The 13,437-nt window shown below is 32.1% G+C and overlaps 1 long non-coding RNA gene across 1 annotated transcript; it reads left to right on the top strand.

The window, feature by feature from the left end:
* Positions 1 to 2,246: 2,246 nt before the first annotated feature.
* Positions 2,247 to 9,774, top strand: LOC148603876 (uncharacterized). The gene is made up of 2 exons (XR_015916880.1): positions 2,247 to 2,747; positions 9,420 to 9,774. It is a non-coding gene; the product is annotated as an uncharacterized LOC148603876 (long non-coding RNA).
* The last annotated feature ends 3,663 nt before the right edge of the window (positions 9,775 to 13,437 follow it).

Genomic DNA, 13,437 nt, shown 5'->3' with positions numbered 1-13,437 from the left:
ACTCCAAAATCGAGTCCAAAAATAAGACAATTTTATCATACATGTATAATCTTCAAGATTGTTTTTTTTTTATTATTTTTTGGTAGAAACTTGTATAATGTGTCTGACATGAAATTGGACAAGATGTGACCTTTAAGTTATGAGATCAAAATATAGATAAAAATATTTAAACTCAATTGTCAAGTTTCTGGGAAAAAACAACAATAGTGGGCCCTCTTAGACTGCCGTCATGAAAAGTCTAATATCTTATCTTACTCCACTTCATTAATATTCTTCATAGGTCAAAAACCAGCATTGCTCCTCATTCATTTCATGCAAAATGTAGTCAGTTGTTTTTTGTGTCATGTTATTGAAAGTGCACTCGTGAACGGATTCGACGTGTAATATAAACCGGAAACAGTTGATATAATCCTACAGCATGCAAATAAATATGTAGAATTGACAGTTTATAATTCTACCCTTTTTTTCTATAAGTGATTAATGAATTTATTTATTTCCCATACTTTTCACAAATGAAAAAAAAAATATATTACATGGTTCACCAAATGAATGTAAGAATTTTAAATTCAGAAATTATTATGAAGTCTGATTTATCGTTAAAATGCATCTGATCCAAATTGAAAAAATTAAAACTGGCATTATGGAATACATCTTATTAATTAATATCATATATGAGTTATTTGTCTAAAAATGTAGAGAAAAAAATATAATAATCTCATTATCAATTAAAATGACAAAAATTGCAATAACTAAGATATGCATCATCTGCAGCCTTATTTTGTAGCAAATTTACTATCATTAACAAATGTCAAATTATGCAGCAGGAAATTTGTACTTTCATACGTCTGGAGTGTGCATATATAAAATAGAAAATTGTAAATCGCTTTGACAAAAGGCTTCCGTTCAGTTTAAGGTAAGGTTTTATGATTTTACGAAACGTTTTCAATTTTTATAGGTTTTATGCCCATATGCTGGGGTATAATGTTCATTGTGTCCCTCTGTACGTTCGTCATTCCGTCCATATATTCACAATTTTCTCAGCAACTACAGATCTATACTTATTACGGTCATTAGATATTTTGACAGAACTTACATGGATATGCCATATCATCCGATTCGACTCCGGACTATTATAGGTTACAGACCACCAATTCAACCAATGAGCATTTGGAACGTACGCAAAAATAGTCCTACGCAGAAATTACCTCTGTTCCTCATAGTACTGTGAAAAAAGTTCTCATCTTATTTAAAAAATTTAAACAAAATTAAAACTATCTTGTGAAAACACTGGGATTTCCCATGCTATTTATAGACCCTTCACTTCCGGTGACCAGTATTGCACTGCAAGTCTGCTAACCCCACATGCCACTCTGAGGATTGTGAGCTGACATATGTAGAATCATGCTGATATATAGTCATCTGCAGGTTAAAGTTAAGGTAAAGTCCAGAGAAGCCATTGAATATTGTGAAATTAGCATAGAAGCCTATGGGAAGTGGAATTAGTGGTTTCTAGCCTATAATACATTACCTATATAATGTTTCTACTGTAACATCCCAGTTTTACAGTTGAACAGACAAGTTAGACATCAATTATGGATGTTTCCCACTTATACTGTACCGCATATGTTTTTTTTTTATAGAGACTGCGTTATTGTGTTTAATACGTACAATAAAGAAATACACATGTTTGAATTTCCAAAATATTTCTACATTTTATTTCTTTATAAATGTATGAAGCTTCTTTTTGCTATTTGGATAATAACATTTTCTTGATTGAAATTGTTTCATTGTCAATATATTAAGTTTATATTTCAACTATACTATAACAAAGTTGCTTTCCACAGGCTGATTAGTCCACGTTTACATCATGTCGTTTACCCCGCGATCATAGAGGTACATGTACTACATATAACAGCTGTTTCCTTCGTTACGGTCCAAATGATGTGACATGTCGTCATCTGGATCCGTAATGTTTATTCACAACCAGATTGTATACCTATAAAATATCAGAACAGCAAATTAGCAAAGCAAATGTAAAGTGAGTTTCAAGTTCTCTTATTATCTTCAGGATTTCATGGACAAAAGCGTACATGTAGGAATAAATGAACAGTATATTGTACAAAAACATACTAGAGCGAGCGAGAGAGAGAGAGAGAGAGAGAGAGAGAGAGAGAGAGAGAGAGAGAGAGAAAGAGAGGGGGGCAGCAAGATAGAGAGGGGGGTCGGTAAGAAAAATTCATATTTATTTAAGGTCGGATACCTTGAACAAAAAGGGGTTACGTGAGCTCGACGGAGTACTATATAGACAGGCTATTACATATATTATGGAGTAATATAATAGTATCAATTGACCTGTAGGATGTTACTGATAACATCGTGAATTCAAAATCAAAATGTTCATAAGTAAACTAATGTTGGATAGACCTACAAATTTAAAAAAGTGCTAAATCATAATGGAAATCTGACCCAGTACTTTGCCGACAATAGCATTCACGTGCACCTTTGCAACACACGTGACACTGTTTACTTCTATTGTTTTCATATTATTTTGAAGTTTAAGTTTCAATATTATGACTGATCGTGCCATCTGCTACCTGAATATATCATCAAAACATTTTATTGTATATAATATCGCTGGAAGACATACCATTCGCAGATAGTTAACATTGATTTGCACCGTGACACTTATTTTGGGAGCAAAGCCTGGTTTCTGGACATCGCACAAAATTCCTTTCTTAGAAATATATGTAAGTTTAATATAATAATTATTTGTATTTCAAAGCAACCATTTTATCACTTGATAAAAATGTTATGCGTATCTTCACGTACAAAATGTATATACATTGTACTTGTATATGTACATTATATGTATTTGTTTTAACCTCATATGGTTAAAAAACTCCAGCATCAATGTTGAGAAAATTAGTTCCTGGTTTTAGCAAGATACCCGTCGTTAAATTGAGTTTACTTCTGGTCCATTGTTATACGTGAGAGGAGTCAGACTTCTTTCAAACTGCTCATTAATTTATTTCTGAATTTGAATAATTTTGGAGAAAACGCGAAAACATTTTTTTTCAGCAGCATTCGGAGATTTTACTTTGTTTGTCCATTTCCGAGTAAAGTTTTAAAGGCTAATATTTCTATTTTCATTATCTACGTGATTTGTTGCTTACGGAATCCCATTTTTCATGATTAGTGTCAGATGTTGTTTTGTTTTTTAGCCTTTATAATGACTTGGTATCTCGTTAAAATGACTTATGGCTAACTCTTTATAACGACTTAGTTTCTCATTATAACGAGTTGGTATCTCGCTATAACGAAAAATCTAAGTGGTTCTAATGAGAATCTAAGTCGTTATAACGAGATACTATGTGGTTATTACGAGTAAGCTACAATGTAAATCGTTATACCGAGATAGTAAGCCGTTATAATGACTTGAAAATAAAACAACGCCTGATACTAATTTTATGGGCTTCCGTAGTAGTTATCAAATAGGACAATGTATATTCTTGGGAGTTTCCTTCTCTATTGTTTTTAACCGGATTTGATCTGACAGCCTAAATATCCGGACAGGAACAATAGTGCAAACCTATAATGTCAGAGTATTTTTATAAATAAAACAAAGAATCTATTTCAATCATATCGGCTTGGCAGTTAACATTGTAACAGTATATTATCTTACAGGCTGAACTTTTTAATAAATAAATGGTCAATTTTTTTTTATCATACTGACGGATTCAAAAATATTAATAAAGTAGTTTGCATGTGTGATGTTTCTTCCAAATGAAATTGTCCGTTCTTCAACCATCAAGTTCCTTCTATATACACATTCTGTTCACAGGAGTTTGTCCATTCAATGGGAAATCTTTCGTCAATGTTTCTGTAGCAAAACACATGCTTTCTGTAAACATCAACTTGGATTTCTTTATCTTTAATTAGAAGATTATTTATACTACTAATGTAACAAATTACAAATGGAATGAGTTGTCGAATATTTTTTTCTTATAATTAATAATTAATAATTAATTAATTAAGTAATAACTTATAATTAATCTTGTAATAAGTAAATAATGAGACTCTTGGATATCCACCAAAACGCACAATATAAAGACACGGACAGTTGACCTTACACGATGGGTAGAACACTATGTTTTAGAAAAAAAATTAACTGGCCCTCGTTTGTTATTATAAAAAAAATTGCCAGCATTTAGAGTGAAAATTAATCTTCCCCATTTTTCCAATAATAATAAAAAATAACTCTCCCGAATCAATCTCAATTACTTCGGCCTTCAAGAAAACTCCATTTCTCAGGTTATAAATATTGTTTTGATTTATAACAGTGATTTGTTAATATACGACGTCCTTTCTTATTACACCCATAATTTTTTTTTATTTATAACCTCAGACACAGAAGGTGTACAAGAGGACAACAAAAAAACAAATACAAACATGTACATACATGTAAATAAGACTAATACACAGACACAATACACAGAACAGTCAATATATCATAAAATAGGTGAATACATACACCTATATTTTTCGTAAAAAAGCACACACTCTTTTGTATAATTGAACATTACAGATAGACAATAACCCACCAAATTTACTCATATTCGGTTGCTTTGAGTAGTAATCTGGGATGTAACGAGATCTTGAATACTTAACCGTTGGATTATTACACTGGAAGAATATGTGAAATTCATCCCCCACCCCTTCTTTACAGAGATTATACATACTTTGACTCCGTGGGACTCTAGACCACCTCCCAGTTTCTATTGGTATTATTAAAGCTGCATTAGCTGTCATTTCATAAATGTGGTTTCTGTTGAAATATACCTTCGAATTATTTCTACTAAATTGTACTTTGCCTGTATAACTTCATTTGATATCCACAAATAAAATGCATTAAATGCATATATATTTATTGCCTTGCAAGACAAAAACCGACCAAGATAAATCCGTATGCATGGGACTTCTTGTGACCTTAATCCGCGCATGTGCTATAGGGGTCGCTTCTTTAATAACAAATCTAATAGCAAAGCGAAAGTGGTTATTCAACGGTAAGGAAGACCGACGGACTCAAGCCGTAAAAGAAAAAAGTTCGAATATAACGCAAGGATCCTTTTGAAATGTACCTATCGTGACATAACGTGGTTCAAATATGGTCATTATTTATTTGAAAACTAATCAAGAAGTAGATAAAATGAAATGAAAACAAGACACGTGCTTACCTGTGTATCCCTTATTGTTACTTTTTTACAAAGGATAAAGTATTTTTAACCCAGGTGAATGTCCTCTCGGCAAACTTCGGAAGTAATGGCGAAAAATAATTGGATCAGAGCTATCGATCTTCTCTGATTTAAAAAAAAAAACGTTGTTTTCACAATATCATGTAGGTATTATCGACATTTATTGCTTCAATTGCATTACTACTAACTAATTTCATTTTATCAGCAAAATTCAGTAGAATCAAAACTGAACAAATTTGGCAGCTAATGCAGCTTTAAGTTGGAACATCTTAATTTTGTCAAATGAATACGTTCTGCTAGGGACAATCTGAGAAGATATGGTTCAATTCTGAATTCATGTTTTAAAGTAGAATAGAATTCACCACGAGATGTGTTGTCCATTTGTGAAAACCAAGATTGATAGAATTGATCACATAATGTCTGTTTAACTGCGACCTTAAACCAGTTAATATTTACTTTAACGTGTTCGTTCCATAAGTAACTAAGACCCGTATCATCCAAGATAGATTTAATATAGTTAATCCACCTACATGTATATTTGGTTGGATTATTGTCATGCAATTTTATCATAAGCCGAAGCATTAGATTTGACAGTTTTTGTTCTTTTTGCATAGTTCTTGCCCAAAAGCTAACCATTCTTACTTAAACAAATATTTCAAGTGGAATTCTACCCAACTCTCAAGAAACCATAAAATTTGGAGTGCTGCTTATCAGCCTAAGGATATTTTTACAAAATTTAAGATGCACCTTTTCAATGTTTTGCTTATTTTCAAAACCCCAGACCTCAGAAGAATATAACAGTATTGGTGATATCAAAGTATCAAATAACTTCAAATGTAAATCAATTGGCAGTGGAATGTTTCTTAGAGAGCAAAAAGAGCTTTTTGGGCTTGATCTATTAGACGCTTTCTTGCAATAGTGAAACTGCAGTTGTAATTGAAATGTTATAGATATGTAGACGACTCTACTATTTCTATATTTTTGTTATATATTTGAAATTTAAGATGTTGTTTACACTTTCTTTTACTGAAGACAACAACTTTTGTCTTTTCGGTATTAACTTGAAACTGCCATTCTTTACAGTAATTAACAAACACATTCAATGTTTTTACATAGCTTTCTTTGTTCCTGACATAATAATTGTGTCATCTGTGTAAACATCACAACTGTTTTGACATATACATCAACATTTCTGACCATGAACTTTTTATCAAATCTACATTTTGTACATTGTCTTGCAAAAAGATTTCTAGATCATTCAAAAAATTTAGAACAAAAAAGGCGACCAGTTATCTCCTTGTCTTACACCAACTCCACAGTTAAAAAATGGAGAGAGTTTACATTGATGCCTAATACAAGACTTAATATTCTGATACATATTGAAATGAACTGAAAATATTTCCCTGTTACATTGGATTTTTTAACTTTTAGCAACATACCATCTCTCCAAACTGTGTCAAATGCTTTTTAAAGTCAACAAATGTCAAAAATAGTTTTTTACCATTTGAAAAGTATATAGCTAAAAGGGATTGTAACATAAAATTGTTGTCAACAGTAGAATAACCATTTCGAGCTCAATCTCGACAGAAAACTAGGCAAGTCTTTCATTCAAAATGGATGAGAAGGTTTTCCCTAAGCATGAATTTAGTGTAATTCCTCTATACTTATTTGGATCCGATACCAAATCTTTGTTATTATAAATAGGTACAATAATTCCTTGTGACCAAAGTTCTGGTACAATACCTGTATCGAGTACTAAATTAAAAAATCTTCAAGTATACAAGTATTTGCTCCAAAACAGGGTTTTTAAGATATTCATTGAGAATATCATCAAGGCTTTGCCATTTTTAGATTTCTGATATTTCTAACTATTTCGTCTTCAGTGATTGGACCATGATTAGTAATTCGTTCAATTCACTTGAAAAGTTGTTGACAATATTTTCAAAATCGAAAGTTTCATTTTCATCAATGTTTCCTTTTCTCATTTAGTTGTAGGAAAAAATCGTACAATGTACCTACAGAAATATCGTCTTTCGTCTTTTTCTTTTTTGTCTATGCTGTTTAATATTTTCCAAAAAGACTTTGGGTCAGAATTGTTTGCTTTTCGTAAATTATTTCCAATTTCATTCTGAAAGGTATCATACGCTTTTTTCATTTCACCTTTACATTCTTTGCTTGTCTTTTTAATTAGTTTTCTGTTTTCCAATTTTTTTAAGATCTATATCGTTTCCTGGGTTTGTGGAATTTCTTCCTACTCTCCTTACATTTATCATTAAACTAAGGTTGATTTTTGTTCTTATCTTTCCGGATTGTTTTACTTCAATTTTACCAATAGTTTGTACAGCTATAGTCAGAAAATAATTACTTATTCTCTCAAATACAGTATGTTATTAATTTTACTTTAATTCACAGAATTCTTCCCAACTGATTCTAAATTATCAAGCTCTACTTTTGAATCATCTAGCATGCCCTCATGATCATTCCTTACGTTATTAACAAAATCTGATCGCTTTTTTTTTGTTTTGTTTTAAAACGTAGTTTCCGTAATCAGGTTTTGTTTTGACAGCAAGCATTACACATATTCAGTAATCAGGAGTTGTTTTGACAGTAAGCATTACACGTTTCGCAACATTTACTTTGTAAAAGTTTGGGTTGGCCAACTACTATAGTGAAAACAAGCTAAAAAACAGTAGAAATTTGGAGATAAACGTACTAGTATGACCTAGTATGCTGGAGAAAGAAAATTCAACTGTCATTACAGCAAGTCCAGCCTTAATTCAAGATGTGATTTGAGTAAGAATTTCACAACCAATAGTCTAGAAATGTTAGGAATGCAATGTTTGTTTCCTCGATGTTATATGTGGCCATAGTACTTCCTCTCCTGTTCAGTTTTACACGTCTGTCATGTTCAGTATTTAACTCCGCCTCAATGTATGCAAATTAGAGCAGTACACTGGAAATTAATGACTTGTTCATACCTTGTTATTATTTTTTTTTCACTTCCTGTAAGCATGCAGAGCCCATAAATTAGCGGTGTGGTGCATCCTTTAGCCAGATCCTTAAAATCTCGGTTTCCGCTACATAGATGACGTATTACATTGTATCGTTAAACAATCCTAGTTTCGGGGATTTTATACATCGCATTTACTCCAAGCCACATCCTTTCAGTATACGTACCTGCGTATGGAGTTTTCATATTACAACTCATAGATAGTCAGGGCTTGCCGTAACTATGCAGACTTTTTGTATCGCACTAGACTTCCTACAATTAGACTTCTGGAACATGATTATATTGCTACAAGATTGAAATCATCACTACAGAAGTGTTATGGTCGTCATCATGAAATCGTGAATGGTTACGGTTTATCCATATTAAAAATGAAACCTGATTGAATACTTTGCGTGTATTATTTTGGTTATTTTATGTTCTTTGTTGCAAATGTGTTTGTCTGTTTTCACTGTCTGGTCTTTGTCCCTGGATCACATTCTTTGGATTTCCGCTAGAATTTTGCTTCCCTTGATTACTCTTCACGTGAAAAAAAACCGCTTCAATGTTTTAAGCAGAAGGAACACTTTCTTATATTCTACAAATACTAATACAGAATATAATAGATGTAATATTTTTTAATACTTTTTATGATTTGAATCATAGAATGGCACCCTAATGTAATCACTGTATACTATCTCATTCGTATCTTGCTTTTCTATTTCAATGATGATAAATTAAGTATCACTTCAGTAAAAATCATGCAAATTATGATTCAAGGTAGGAAAGCCTACATATTTTTATTTTTTATATTTTGTTTGAAATGTTTTAGTAAACTTAAATTAACTTGTGGCTTTTCATAAAACCTTTATTCTTATCAGATAAAAATTACATAGAATGTACAGTAGAATTCAACATTAAGGGAGATTACACGAAAATACAATAAAAACAGTTGGATTTTCAAAGTGGAGTATCTCCTAAGATCAGACAGATTGGAATAAATATTTATACATTTCATAAGATAGACCCATAAAACAACTTAATACCAAAAATAAAAATTTGTAGCCTTTTTTTAGGTGTATCACATTTTACAGAATTTGCGTGATTTTTATCTTGAGTACTACTTAAATATAAACTTTTATCTAAATTCATTGTTTTTTGTTTTTTGTTTTTTTTTTCAGAAAACATGATGAAGATTGTCTTACTTATTATGGCCGTGTGTTGTGCCGTAGAAGCTTCCAATAACACGTGTACGACAGTATACGATGGAGAAACACTGGAAATAGAACACGGTGATACCAAGTGGATAAACCCTTGCTATTTCTGTTGGTGCTATGAGGATACCGAAGAGGCTGGATGTAATACCGTGGATTGTCCATACTGGCAGTGTCCTGACGGACTTGAAATAACGTACCTAGAGGGCAAGTGTTGCCCTCAATGTCTGGATCCTAACCAGTAAAGGTTTGGGCAGATATTGGTAATCACCGGGCTATTGTGTACAAGGATGCCTTAACGATTCATAAAACATAAATAGATTACTGTGTTTGGATTTGTTCTTTATTTGCACGTCTGCTTCCATTTAAATAGTGAAAAATAAAGTTTTATCGTACGTTAATGATTTACATGACGAATTGAGATATCTCCTTAAGTAGCAGTTTAAAAAAATGTCCAAAACCCACCGAACATGCTTTTATCTATTGTTCAGACACTGATACGGATAACATAATCAGTCTTAGTTTTTCATTTCGTACATGTAGTTGCGATTTCGAGAAAAAAATGAGAGATTGTATATGATATTGGCACTTTTCAAGAGTTTTCGTTCTTGATTTGTTTGATTTGGTTGACTATAGTGGGAGATTAATGTGTTTTTTTTTTCAAAAGTATAGATCTAAAATTAGAAATATTTCCGTTATGTAAATACATATATATAGCATATGTTGACTGAAAAAAAATCATCATTTGTTCGGTTTGTTTTCTACACCATGAATCACTTTACTATGGGCAGTGTCTGAATTTTAAATTGACTAGTACTTAATTATACAGAATAATTATTGCAGTTTAGAGAATCATCAGTTGAAATAAGGTCTTTGATATTTTGGGCACAACTTTGACAGTTAAGTTGTCTATAAAGCCATATTGTTTTAATGAAACATTGAGAAATGTCAATGGTATTTTGACAAGGGGCAGTCAAGAGAACAAGGATTCGAACGGTATTCAAAAAGAACATAATCAAGGTGTAACGACTATAGTACGTGGGCTGAGATAACCCTCCCGTACAGCCCACCTCCATTAATCAACCAAGGTATGACTTTCACCTACCATTATACCTGCCATTTACAAATTATTTTGTCGCCCAAGAATAAACTGAAGTATTTTTGTATGCTTTGCTTACTTTGTATACCTCATTGAGGCAAAAATCATTTTTTATGATTTTTTATTCTTCGAACTTCTACTTTCTTAAAATCGAAGTTAATTGACATACATCGGTATTTACATGTCTATACAATTGTATCATGAAAGTGGCGTTTATTCTTAGGAGTAAAATGAAAAAGATGTACCCTTATCTCACCGACAAATCGCTTAATTTTTTTCAATGTCAAAAGCCTTAGAGTATTTATGCTTCATTTTGTATTTTCTGTTTAGTTTAATCACAATTAATACTTCCAGGTTCTTTTGATGAATTTGATTTAATAACAAAAATGTAAAAAAAAATGGGCTTTCGTAAAAAAGTCGCATAAATTCAACTCCACAAGTTATTGCTCTACTAAAACGTGTCAAATTTGGTATCATTCGATAGATAGTTTAATTTTCTATATGAATAAACCATGAAAAAAATAATTTTGAAGAAATAAGTTTTAAAAAATGTTAAAAATATTACCCCTACACCTAGAAAACTGGTCTCAGTTTCAAAAAGAATTTTCATTCACAGCTTACCGACAGTGAAAAATTCATATTTTAGGCATTCATTATTAAGATAATCATGTAACCAACAAATCTGATCAAATTCCGGCGCTTAGATTTTCTTTTTTGGGCTTACAATTACTATAAAATCGTAAAATTGTAAATGTTCATAATTTCAGTATTTCTTCTTTATCACCTGTTATTGTAATTTTTTCTTCAAAATACCGTATTTAAACAAGCTTTTGTGTGATACAGTATATTTATATAGTGTCCAAGCTTGCAAAAAGCCAAAGTTAAAAATATTTGTTTTTTGTTTTTTGTTTTTTTGTCAAGTTATGTGAAAATTTGCCAAATGAACCAAAATGTTTGTTTTTAACAAATATTCAATGTAAAAAAGACATGGTTTTTCTTATCGATGTATTCAACATATCTGCTCATTTCAGCTGCGTTTTGTTTTCAATTTCAGGTTGATAATGATTTTTTTTTCTTAAAAAGGGGGATGTTCGGAAGTTCATGTTTTCTTGAATTTACAAATGTAACCTGTAATGTGCAATGTTTTAAGTACCCTACTTTAAACAAGCTTTTGCATATTCATTCACATTTGCGTAGCATATTAGCGTTATAATGTGCCAAGAGGATGCATAGTTAAACGTATTCCATGTAAATTGTGCACTTTTTGTATGAAGTATCACAGTTTTAACATGATTTTGTTTGCTATATATAAGGTTTCAAAGAAGTAACTACGATGAAAAATAGACTCACAATGTACCCCACACCGTTTAAAAATGCTTATCTACCACATACGAATAGTGGATTTTCATGGAAATTTTAGTGGGTATGGGGTACCGCTCTTTCGCCTAAATGGCCTGGTATACGTTAAATGGTGCATTGTCTTTACTCATTAGAGAGCTAAGATGCTACCTAAATGTGTTCGAATATGCCAAAATTTGTTTGAAGCAGTGTACTTAAAAAAGTGCACATCACAGTTTAAATGGATGAAAATATGAATATCCGAAAATTCCCCTTCTTATGAATCACTTTGAAACTAAAAAATGCGCACCTGAAATGAGCAGAAAAGGTGGATACATCGATAATTAAAAAACTAGTACCCAATACATGTATGTCTTTTTTTGCATCGATTATATGCTAAAAATAAACATTTGGGTTCATTTTTTTCATGGGTAGGGGTGGCAGGAGGTAATTTGTCACCTAATTGGACTTTGAGAAGTTAAAATATTTGTAACTTGGGCTCATAAGAAAACTACTACTTTATACAATTGTATTTGAACATACAAAGAATACTTAAAGGAATCAAGATTCTAGCCGAAATCAAAAGAATATAATCCAGGCACAAAGATCAGACATGGAAAGCAGACACACACAACCAAGGATATAAAATAACCAAAATAATACATACAAATTGACAAAAGTAAATGGGCAACTCTGCTTCCACTGAAAACTGGGGGCATGGACCAGGTGCACCGGTAGGTGAAGAGTCCTCTGCTTTAATTTCTAGAACCACCCACCGAGTTGCTCATAACAAGTCAAGTCCAGGGTAGATGAAAGATGAAAGGGTGGATATGACAAAACAGTTTTCATGGTGCAGATGTATACACCGTTACGGTACATAGAACGAGAATAGGTATGGTGTGTACATGTACAGTATGTCAAAGACAAAAACCCTACCGGGATGAAAATGTCGACCCAAGGCCAGCTATTGGTCTTCAATGAACGACGAAGAAATCCTCGTACCACAGGGCAAGCTGCAGCTGGATCCAAAACAACATTATACACAGGTAAAGCGAAAGGGTTGCCCCTATATGCGCCAGTAGCATAAAAAATAAACTAAAGGCGAAAACGAAAGACGACATACAGAGGCCAGAAATTCTCGACTTGGGACAGGCACAAATACGGCGGGGTTAAAGTACTTTGGAGTGATCACACACACCCCTTTAAAAACTGGCCACTGTGGAAAAAATATTAAACATATAAGCAAACCTAAAAATCTGAAGTTAATTCAATTTTAAGGTATTGGCTTATTTTACTGAATCTTCCCATCTTTGCATAATTCACCGTTAGTTAAAGACATATTCACAGGTTGACTTTTGTAAATATAGAAAATAGAAGAGAGTTTAGTATTATCAATATAAGCAGGGATAGTTTCCTTAAATGCATGATAATTTAATATACCAGCAATGTGGATGAAATTAAAGCCTTTATTAATGTAAGTTTTGTGATTTTCTAGACGGTCAATTGTTTTGGGAAAAGTTTGGAATAATAGTAGGCAATTATAATTTG

Source organism: Perna viridis, chromosome 11, assembly GCF_037379345.1.
Source record: "Perna viridis isolate PV_CMFRI_1.1 ecotype Kerala chromosome 11, ASM3737934v1, whole genome shotgun sequence".
Classification (NCBI taxonomy): Eukaryota; Metazoa; Mollusca; class Bivalvia; order Mytilida; family Mytilidae; genus Perna; species Perna viridis.
Note: the sequence above shows the minus strand (reverse complement) of the source record. Positions and strands in the feature narration are given on the sequence as shown.